The following is a 12467-nucleotide window of genomic DNA, read 5'->3' as shown; positions in this document are numbered from 1 at the left end:
CCTAGGAATTGAAAAAAGAAAATACATGTGAAAATCAAAGAAATACTCCCAAAAAATGTTGACAATGATATTAAGAGGTGTGTCTATTAATTACATAGAAAAAACAGAGAGGGCCAAAAAAAAAAAACACACCCTAAATCTATTTTTGATGTAAGCTAGTCTTGTCTCATTAAATCAGCATCTATGATTAAAACAGAGATCATTTTTGGTACATAATGTATTGCATTGTTAGAGCAGCATCTGTTTATTATACAGCATAAACATTTTTCAGCTTTCTGAAACTACTGATACACAAGAAATGATGCAGACCTAGTAATTTATTCAATCTTTTTTATTTCAAGAAGAAATACTTTCAGTGAAAGGGTTAATAACATTACTATTCTAATATTTGGCCTTGTATGAGGCAGCTTCAAGCTGCTGGGCACACAGTCCAAGAATTTCATAAACCAACAGCTTCCTCTTCAATGGTTAGAGTGCATCACAATCCAAATCTTAAGTGTTTAATATGTGTTTAAGTATACTTTTAAATACATGACTTCTACCAAAATGTAAAATGCATTAAAATAAAGCCTAATGAAAATTATAATATAAATGAGCCCAAATAATGTAATTTAGGTTATAAAATTTTCAAATAATCTCCAAAAAAAATTCCAAAATATTCACAAATAAGAGTGTATTATTTTCAATATTTCACAGTAAGTAACTGAAACAATTATATAACTATCTGGGAACAAAATCATATTGTTCATATTAAGCGAAACCATGTCTTATTTATGCACAGACCCAGTGCACCTGTTGCAATGGAAAAATAAACCCCCAAACAACATAGGTCCCAGCCTCCCACAGGTTAAAATAAACCAAAATGTAAAAAGTGGAAAATACAGCAAAGGGCATCTTTTTCAAACAAACACACAAAAAGCTATTTTATGTTTTTATATACAGAGTGGGGAAAGAAGAATGTTTTCTAAAAAGAACAGCATAACAAGATTGTAGGCAGGCTTCTTTGCAACTGGCTTTCGGCAGCAGAGGAACTTCAGCAAGAAAGGATGAAGCAGTACACAGCGCTAGGGGCACCAAACTGCTTGAGGATGCTGCCTAATACCAGAACCTGGATACACTGCTCTAAGAGTTGACAGCAACTTGTCCCATGTGCTGAAAACACTGAGCCCTACAAAGCCACATGAATATCTGTGGAAAAAGTCTGTGCAAAGTATCCTGACCCTTAAATGTCCACCAAATGGGAAATAGATACACAAACTGTGGTACTGACTTTGTCCTATCATGAAGTATTAGAAAACAGTTAAAATTAATATACCAGTTGTAAAAATAGAAGGAATAGCTCACTAGACGTCCATCAACAGATGAAGGGATAAAGAAGATGTGGTGTGTACACACACACACACACACACACACACACACACACACACACAGTAGAATATTATGCAGCCATAAAAAATGGAAATCTTGCCATTTGCAATGGAACTAGAGGGTATTATGCTAAGCGAAGTAAGTCAATCAGAGAAAGATAAGTATCATATGGTCTCACTGATATGAGGATTTTGAGAAACAAGACAAAGAATCATAGGGGAAGGGAGGGAAAAATGAAACAAGACGAAACAGGAGAGGGAGACAAACCACAAGAGACTCAATCTCAGGAAACAAACTGAGGGTTGCTGGAGTGCAGGAGGATGGGAGGGATGGGGTGGCTGGGTGATGGACATTGCGGAGGGTATGTAGTATGGTGAGCGCTGTGAATTGCGTAAGACTGATGAATCACAGGCCTGTACCCCTGAAACAAATTATACATTATATGTTAATAAAAATTAAAACAAAAAAAAAAGGAACAGCTCAGAAACAATGTTGGGTAAAAAGGATTTTTAAAAAGCAAACTACATAAATATTCTAATTTAGTAAAAACACTCAATGTTGATGAACACATAAATGTACTAATAGTCTAAAAACATGGACAGGAGGATATAAACCAATTTCAAGATGGAGGTAATCTCTGTGAAAGGAAGGATTTTAAAATGCTTTTAAAATACATATACAGCAAATGTTAACATATTAATTCTGCATGGTAAATACAAGGTTGCCTGTTCTAGTTATCCTCCATACTTCTGCAAATATTTGGAATATTTAAGTATTTTAAATCTAAGCCATGATGTAAATAATTTTCTAATGAAAAAATTAAAAAGACTTTACAATATCCTTACCTGAAATATGAGGGTCTATCTACTTTCTTAATAATCACTGGTTTGGCTAGTTTCAATATCCTAAAACTTTTAAATTCCCATTTAAGAAACTAAAAATTCTACCCTCTTTCACAAATGATTTGCCTTAGTAACATTTTCAAATCAAGTTCTCAAGAGACTCCACGCTTTTGTCTCAAAATTGAACTGAGGGATTCCACCAGGTAGACTCCCTAAGTAAAACTAAAAAACAATCTTAGCAGGGGCTTTGAAATAACTGGTTCTACCATTTATTGTTAGAATAAACAGGCTTGATTGAGAACCTGACTCCCCATTCCTTGGCTCTAACTTCCATGGGGGAAATTTTCACTTCATTAGTGAGTATGTTCTTTTTCATTTTCTTTGTTTATGTGAGGTATTAAACTTCTACCTGTTAGGAGGGAAGGAAGGGAGGAAGGAAGGGAGGGAGGAAGGGACTGATTCCTAGTCAGCCTTTAGACTCATCTAATGAAATCTTACTCTAAAGAAGTCAGTACCCCAATGACAAGCTTTTTATCTTGTGTTAAAATTTTGTGCAGTCCAATTTCTTTTTAGTTTAGCCTCATTTCTTTACAGGCCTTTGGAAATTTGACAGGTCATCTATAACTAAATAGAAACAAGACGCCTCTCATTTAGAATCACATTTGTACACTAAAACAAAAGTTTAATACACTTTTTTGTCACCATGAAGAAAATATCAAAGTTACTGTTAATTTCCACAAAAACTGATATTCTCTCAAAGTAGAAACCATCTGATTTAAAGAATTACTGACCTGTTATTGTACCCTAGAAATCATATTCAACTTATATTGATGTTTTCTATCTGAAGTATGTCATGCATTATTGTAATTTATCCCATAAGTCTACTACAGTATGATCAAATCCTATCAACTCTGATTGGCATAAATTTGAAACAATGAAGCAATCACATCTGTTAAGCAGTTCTAGCTTGCTAGGCACCACTGTAAAAGTTTACACAATAACATAATTACATTTTCTTCTCCATAAGAGCTTTCTGCACTTAACTGAGTTTTCATAATGTTTTTTGTGTGTACTAGGTTCTGTGTCATCTACCATACGAAGTGGGATACAAAACAAAAGATAAGAAAAGGAGATAGGAGAAACTGTGGGAGATGGGTAGTAGAGACAGTATACATGTGAAACTGGCACACCTGAGAAAAAATTTTCATGAAACTGCAAATGAATTACAAGATAGAAGAAAATTAGTGAATTTGAATGAAAAAATATCTAACTTTATCCTGGAGTGATGTTGAAAAAATATGAATACTGAATTTAAATAAAAATACATGGACACAAAACAAGTAAGTCAAACCATGTTTTATGAAGTAAAAGATTACCATACAGCAAAAAAAAATTACCACCTACCATTTTTGGTGTAACCCTAATTTCTGAAACTTGAATGATTTTATAAAAACATTATAATAATACATGAATATGATAACAGCATAATATATATATTACATAATAATAATAGTATAATATATATCCTATAGAATATATATGAACAAATAGGTGAAAAATGCAATATCCCAAGAATAATTCTATGTAATTTTAAGAACATTTCTAAGTAGCTGACAAACTCATGGAGAACAATGACTAGGCCCTAAAGATACAGGGTCTATGGACTAAAATAAGAGATAAATATTAAATATTAAAAACAACTTTATCAAGTTATTAATCCTTACTGCTTTTATATACAACATGCCTAAGATATAACTTAAGAATATATTAACATTCTACTAAAGATAGTTCTAAATCCCATCTTGGTCTAAATCCCACCTTGGTCACCATATAGAATTTTAAGACATTTCCCATCCTACTAAACTTTGTACGTGCCACTCCTTATGTGTATACATCTTAAGAAAGCACACCTCAAAAGTGAGTATCTCTTCACACCAACCAGGGACTTCTATGTGCTCAGTACATATTTCCAGATTGATTTACTTTTCTTTTTAAAGATTTATTTATTTATTTGAGAGAGAGAGAGAGAGAGCATGTGTGCTCACATGCTTGGGGGGGTGGAGGGAGAGGGAGACAAGCAGACTCCCCACTGAACAGGGCTCAATCCCCGGACGCTGAGATCATGACCTGAGCTGAAATCAATAGTAATTTAGCTATCTTTACCTTAACTGAATGAGCCACGCATGCACCCCTGATTGATTTATTTTAACTTGTATGAAAACATGAGTCATGAGTCAAACAGTTTAAATTAAAATTTTATTTCCTACCATTAAAGTTAAAATTAATAAAACAAAATTATGATCAAAGGAAAATATTCCAGGAAGAAATAACAGGTAATTCTGATGGTGAAACTTGAATTCAAGAGAGTGAGAAGGTCTTTTAACAAAATCATGTGCTAATTCAGATCTTTTCCTTTTGTCTATAGATATGGCAAGTTTTCACAAAATAAATATATCCTGTTTTCTTAGAATTTTCAATTTTATTATTTGAAATTATTAGAATGCTGTTCCCAAAAGACAAGAATTTTTCTCCATTCTTGTCTTTCCTATGATTTTGTTGTACTCCCTTTAATATACAATTCTTCACTAGTTGTTTTTTTAATATCTTATAGCTTAATTCCTAATCAAATGCCTTAAAAAAGATGCTCCCTTACATTGAAACTCTCATGACTATTTTGTACTTTAGCCTCAATATAAAGACATTAATTTGATTACCATAGGACACTAACAGTATTAACATTTTACTAAAGTAAATCTCCATTTTTTTTATTTATCAAACATTATTAATCAAATAGAATTAAAATAAGAAATAACTATAATTCTTCTGACGAAACTGTACTGTTGTTGCCTACCATCTATCTCATTTCTATATTTTGTTCCTGTTTTCATTCACTTAAGAAATACCATTTTTGTATTGAAATACTGGTAAAAATAGGACAACTCCTGTTTCTGTTACAAAGATAAGCAATAAACTAGTAATTATAACATTGTACAATAAGTGCTCTACAAAGATTTGTGAAAAATGAGGTGATATCACTGAAAAATCAGAGAAAGCTTTTGAGAGCTGCATCTCGCAGGATAAGTTAGCCAGGAAAGAGTAAGGAGCAAACAACACATAAAAAGATTGATTCAAAAAAGATTAAGCAGATGAGCCGATTTCCTCTCCTTCCCAAATCCCAAAAAGATCTCAAATTTTTGCAAAATGGCGGATCAAGGGAAGTAACTCATCAAAGAACTTATAAAAGGCTGTGAGACGAGGGGCGCCTGGGTGGCTCAGTTGGTTAAACATCAGACTCTTGATTTTGACTCAGGTCATGATATGTGGAGCTCCATGGTCAGCAGGGAGTCTTCCTGGGATTCTCTCTCCCTCTCCCTCTGCTCCCCACCCCCTGCCCTGTGCGCGCGCTCTCTCTCAAATAAATCTATCTTAAAAAAAAAAAAAAAAAGATAGCAAGGAGAAGCAAACTATTTTGTCCACAGTCCAGTAACATTCTGCCTCACACATGCCACCTCTACTACCCTGGTGACAAATTTCCAAATAAGAGAACAACAAAAAAAACTAACAAACAGGAGAATGAATTAATTCAAGATAACTTCCCCAACTGAAAAAACACTCGCTTCCAGAATGAAAGGGTCCTTTCAAGTGCCAGTATAAACAATGAATAAAATCTATTCCAAGACACACCATCATACAAATTCAGAGATAAAGATTCTAAAAGCTTTCAGAATAATAAAAACAGGTCATGCACAGCAGAAAACAATGTGGTGGGAAAAGACCATGGAGTTCTTGGAAGCAACACCGAATGCTGTGAAACAAAGCCTTAAAAATTCTAAAAGAAAATTACCTACAACCTAAAAATCTATACTCAACCAAACTATTAATCAAGTCTGAGAGTAAAATAAAGGCATTTTAACCCTTCCTAAAATGTGTGTGAGTATAATAAGGAAGTGAAGCCAGAAAAAAAGACAATGAGTTGTAATCACAGATAAGGACCAGAGCAAAGCTATCCAACCTCAGAGATATCAAATCCTTGACCTTCTAGATCACTTCAGTACCTCACAGACATGAATGAAAATGGCACTAGCAGCTAAAGAAAACAGTAACCACAGTAAACAATACTAGAGGAAGCAATTATAAGCAAGTACTCTTCACCTAGGCAAGATGCCTGTGAGGCTGGAGGGAAACCCCATGACAATGGCTGTCTTCAGATGAGTCTCTACCAGTAAATGACTGCCAAACTGTTACACATTCATCTCTAAAGTTATGCTCATATGCACTCTAAATAATGTCACTTTGAAGATAAACAAAATCATGTATCTATAAAAACAAATGCATTCATACACACACAATTTTCACTCACAAAAGGGTTTAACTGGATTATTTTATAATTAGGTTTCATTTAGGAAACCAACGACAAAATATAATAGTATAGTTTCTATGACATGAGAGACTGATTTAGAGATATAAACAACAGTTCAAAATGGTTCTAAATTATATCACTCATCAATTTTAGAATCCCCCCAAATTGATTAATTAGCATTAGTTATTTTTCAAATTTTAAGTGAAAAACTGTGCCCACTCTATCTGGTTGTCTTATGGACAAAATAAAATCTCCTTTTTTGACTCCATTATTACATATACTTCCTATGCAGTTAATTTTCATTTACAAAACTATCAAAGAAATCAGAGTAAGTCCCTATATTCCTTACTAGAAGAGTGTTTAATGCTGAAGTATTTAATTCTACATGAATTGTTAGTTTTGATAGAAGCTCCAATTTAATCTGGAAGTATTCTTTAAGCATGTGAGTTGGAAGAGCTAGGAGGAATAAGCACACATTTCTACAACAATGGTTCTCAATCCCACCAGATCCAATGCCCCTTTAGTTCTCTGTACTATCCTGAAATGAAGTTCAGAGATAAAAAAATCTAACTACACACAGAATGTTCTTTTTAAACTAATATTAATTCCCTAACCATAATATTAATGAAAAATAGAAGTAATTTATATCAAAATACTTACTTCATTAAATAAATGCTTAGGCACAGCTACTTAAGAAGGGAAAATAAAAGTCACATATTTGCACCTACATATAATAAATTTAGATCTAAGAGACAAAAGAAGTCATTCTCCATAAGAAGTACAAGAAAATGAAAAAAGGAGTATAGGAGAACTCTATAGTGTTAAGTGATTACAGACAAAAATTTATTTAATGTGAAGATAAAGATAGAAGCTTAAATGAAATAAAGATTAAAATGCCAATACAAATTACATACTGTTCAAATGGAAAAAAATTATGAAATATGGCGTTAGTGCAACTGACCTGGGTTTTATCTTTAAGTGCAGTGTCAAACAATTACCTATGCTAAGACATGGTACAGTGTGATTACAATATATACCAGTAATACCACCACACTGTCAAGGCATGTATACATTAAGTCTCTAGTACTTGGAGCACTGGGTGTTATACACAAACAGTGAATGATGGAACACTACATCAAAAACTAATGATGTAATGTATGGTGATTAACATAATAAAATTAAATTAAAATATATATATAATAGAGACTACCTCCTCCTAAAATAAAACATAGTAAATAGAGTAAGTAAAGAAATGTAGTATAAGAAGTTACAGAGAAGTTATACAATAAACTCCTGGAATGGTTATCAAAGTACTACTGAACACTAGGCAATATAAAAATAAATGATTTTAAAATATAATTTTAACATATTATCATTATTCTAAAAAATGAAATTTTAATTAGGATGGCAATTATGAAATATCTTTAAACAATCCTTATTAACTAATAAAATTCAATGAGTTCCATTAATTTAAAATTCAGTTTGTTAACAAAAGTCTTAAACATCTTGTTACATATTTGCAATCAGTATTCTTGAACCTCCAGTAAATTGCGTTACTGAACTGAAAACTTTTCAGCTAAATTTCTAGTTAGAAATGCTATATATAAGCTTTGTGCAGTGGCAGTATCGTAGCCAATGAGGTTTATCCGAGGCGCGATTATTGCTAATAGAAATGCTATATATAAATCAGGATGTGGAAAGAATGTGTGAAGTAAATTACACAGAATGTTGAGAGGATTTCTTTATTCTCCTTAAACTTCCCCTCCACATAAATTTCCCCTCAAGTATAAGATTCTTCATGTAACATCTTACAAAAAGTTGTCAGTATTATTATACATGAAAGTATTACTACTTTATCTCTGAAAAAAATTTAAGCAAGCAGACATTGAAAAGTTACGTGGTACTCAGGACTATCTTTTATAGTCTGAGACTGCCCCATGCATTTTAGGATACGTAGCATCCCTGAGCTACATCCATTAAATGCCAAAAACACTCCCACAATATTGTGACAAACAAAAGCATAATTTCCAAAACTCCCCTTTTTAGGCAATACACTCTTATTTAGAAATCATAACTCTAGAAGTCTTATAGCAAAGAGCATACTATAGTGGGAAAAACAATAGAAAAAAAGTGTTTCAAAAACATAAACATTTATCAATTATACAAAAAATTGAAACTTGCTAATTTTATCCTCTTCCAAACACCCTTTCTGTGACCTATATTTTTTGATATTGTGTAAAGAGAATGACTTAAAGAGATTTGATAACCACCCTAGATCATATGTATATCCTCTTTATATAATTTTATAGAAAGCTTTCCTATATATCTTTTTAATATTCCAACTCTTAGCCAAATTAAAGTAAAAAATAGAATATAATCAATAAAGTGTTTATGTATAGGCATGCCATGCTTACATAATTTCATTAGTGTGGATTTTACTTCGTTTTTGTTGTTGCTATGTTGTTTGGTGTTCATTGTTTCACTGAGCAACATCAACACTAAGATACTGCATTTATAATATTCAGTATTATTAAAGACTCATATGTTAGTATTATTTACAGCCCCAAGAAATCCTTACTGTATGAGTCCCCTTTTTTATTTTGCAAACTCTAAATTTAATAAGGTTCTATTTAATTAGTCCAGGATTCAAATACACATTCATGCCAAATTTAGCAACCGCACAGGAGATTAGGGAGAAAGGTATTTGAAACACTTCCACAGGAACAACCTTGGGTTGTTCTCTTAAAATATCAGTGCAGGGACCCACAGTACTTCACATGCTATCCACAAAACGGACAAGGTGTGAAAGAAATTTTGTGTTTAACATGACCTTTGGCTGTACTTTCACTTGTCATAATTATAAAGGAGCTACTCTCAGAGCCAACATATAAGTTATGTTACTACTCTTACAACCATAATAGTATTTTATGAAGTACTTTATACTGTGACAAACTCAAGGTAAAATATAAGGACGCTCTTCCTTTGTTACCAAGCATAACAGGCCTTTCTGAATGAAAAGAGTTCTGATATTACACATATGAATAAGAATTATTACATAAGAATTTTTTCTTTTTACTGTACAATCAAACACAAATATGTCAGTGTGGTTACTTGGTTCAACTTAACAAATCATCTAATGCTCTAGAGACAAATAAACTGGAACCTTAATAATCTAATTATGACTTAATAATGTAATATGTCATTTTAGATAAATACCTGTCAAGAGGGAATTAAAAAGAAAACTACAAAAAAAAACCCTTTTCTAGAGATTCCTATTTTCCTATACAAAATTTCACCAAGGAAAAACAGTTGTTTTTAAAAATATTTTGGCAAAACTGCCAACATAGCAATACATATATGACATATAACATGGATTTTTTTTGGGGGGGCGGGGGAAAACACTGGATCATCCAACACAGAATTTAAATTTGGAAGGTAGAACAAATAGGATTAGTTTTCAGTACAACGTTAAATATGCCACCAATTAAAAGATTTAGAAGGCAAAATGAGCACAGAAAATCCTACAACGTATGATATGAAGAGAAATTTTAGAACTCTCTACCATGAGCAACTTTGCCATCCCCATTTTTCTGTTCCCAATTGTAATACCTCTTTACTTTCACCTTGAAAATAGGCTCCGAAAGCTGTGAAACATCAGTCACACTTGATAAAAGTCATAGCCACAAACTGCCTTGGTTGCCTAACAAAAACATACAAATACTGGCAAAAGAAGTCAGTTTTATCACAAAATCAAATATTTTTAAAGATATTGTAGTGAATTAAGATTCCTCTTAAATATATGTTATATAAGGATATTAGGAATTACTCACAGACAGGTGACATATTGCTCTCACACGAGTAAGTGTCATGAATTGGAAGATAAATTATATGGTCACCCTAGCTATTACAGTATTTCATATTACCTAAATCACAGATTTTGAGGATTTTATGATGTAACACTAATTATTTACTTGGAAACTCTAACATAAAAACTTTGATTCACACAATACCTTGTTGTTCATACAAATGCAGCTACTTATGGCACTCATGCCAACATCACCCAAACTCTTCTGCTTACCCTAGGCTCATCTGTTTTCTGATGTCTGTGTACTTCAGACTCAGGACAATAAAGGCTTGTCTTTGTCTTCAAGTAGCAAACAGAATATAAAGATCCCATTCTCTTAGCCTCACACCAAATTCACAACATTTTTCCTTACTCCTGGAGGCTCTACAGAATCTTTTAAGTAATTACATTTAAGTGTTTAAAATTACAATTGGCCTTCTTCTCATCCTTTTTACACACGTTAAAATACTTAACTGTATATTAAACACTATATTTAGAGTTAATTTAATAGTACATTTGTGGCCATTTCTATAAAAGCTCAGGCATCAGACTCAATCATTCTTTTAACAACATGTGTCTAACCCTGATAATACCATTATTTTTATAAGGAAATCAGACTTGATCTAACAGAGCCCTGGAAATTGCCTTGGGCTTAAGAGTCCAAAGATCTGAGTGTTGGACATCCACCAGGCAAACCATACAATCTCCCTGAGGCACAAATTCTTTTTATCTAATTCTGATCCACTATATGGGATTACAAGAAGAATCAAGTCAGAAAATTCAAGAAGCTCAAGTACTGCCTACTGTTTAGAAAAGATGACCAAGTATAACACAAAGTGAATACACTTAGTAAGTTAAACCTATCAGAAATAAAGAACTACATTCTGAAAAACAAAAAAGCAAAAGAAAAAAAAAGAAAACCCACCCAAAACTGGTTAATACCAACTACACATGCAAAACTGTAATGGGCTAAGAAAGAATGAGAGTCAGACTCAATGAGTCCTAATCCCAGCGGCATCACTTACTGCCATGTGTGTGGCAATGAGCAAGTAACTTAACGTCTCCAAGTTTCTGTTTCCTCATTCATAAAATGAAGACAATAACTGTATTTATCTCACTGTGAAGAAAAATAATCCATATAAAACATATAAGCACTGTAGCTGCACATAATAAGTGCTCAATAAATGCTGGCTATTATCATGAAAATCTCCACTGATGTCTCCTTCCAAAAACAAGTCCTAAAAAATTGTTTTGATGTCAGGAGAAAATTTCCCATATGTGTGCATATGTGTGTGTATGTGTGTGCATGCACATGTTTGTCTTCCAATGAAGACCACTTGGATAACACACCTAATACTCCACAAATACATATTAACAGTGTGGCTGGGCATATTATTGTGACAACTAACATAGTAAGATCTTATTCAACATTGGAGAAGGCAGCTTTTTTCTTCAAAAGAAGTCCACATTGGCATACTGAAGCAGATTTTGAAATAAAATTCCATATCTGACAGTATTTGTGGTTGTTCATCTCCAAAACAGAAGTCACAGATATGTATAATACACACATTTTTAAATCCATGTATATAAATCAAATGAAACCACTTCCTTCAAGGCAAACATATGAAGACGCTAAAGCAATATTCCAATTAAACATTCATATATTCAATATTTCAAAATAAGAAATGTGGGTATATATATATATATATATGCATAATTTACATTCCATAGTAAAACCTGTCTACAGAGGCCATTTTCACCATATTTCAACAGCATCCTGGGGTGCCTTTTGGCTCAGTCAGTTAAGCATCTGACTCTTGATTTCAGCTCAGGTCATGATCTGAGGGTCGTGAAATCGAGCTTCGCATCAGGCTCTGCTCTGGGTGTGGAGCCTGCTTAAGATTCTCTCTCCTTTTCCCTCTGCTCCTCTTACTACACCCCACCCCTTGCTCATGCTCTCTCTCAAAAAAAAAAAAAAAGTTAAATCAAATCAAATCAAATTAAGAAACAGCATCCTAACTTGAATTGTACAATGCTGTCTCTTTCTGAAATG

General features: G+C 32.9%; 1 protein-coding gene and 1 non-coding gene across 10 annotated transcripts in view; one reads left to right on the top strand and one right to left on the bottom strand.

Moving 5' to 3' along the window:
- The window catches only part of TBC1D5 (TBC1 domain family member 5), a 579609-nt gene that overhangs the window by 513800 nt on the left and 53342 nt on the right, over positions 1-12467 (bottom strand). The gene's annotated exons all lie outside the window — the stretch shown is intronic.
- Positions 8177-8310, top strand: LOC113918976. Its single transcript, XR_003518736.1, has one exon. It is a non-coding gene; the product is annotated as a U4 spliceosomal RNA (small nuclear RNA).

Source organism: Zalophus californianus, chromosome 1 (genome assembly GCF_009762305.2).
Source record: "Zalophus californianus isolate mZalCal1 chromosome 1, mZalCal1.pri.v2, whole genome shotgun sequence".
In the NCBI taxonomy this organism is placed as follows: Eukaryota; Metazoa; Chordata; class Mammalia; order Carnivora; family Otariidae; genus Zalophus; species Zalophus californianus.
Note: the sequence above shows the minus strand (reverse complement) of the source record. Positions and strands in the feature narration are given on the sequence as shown.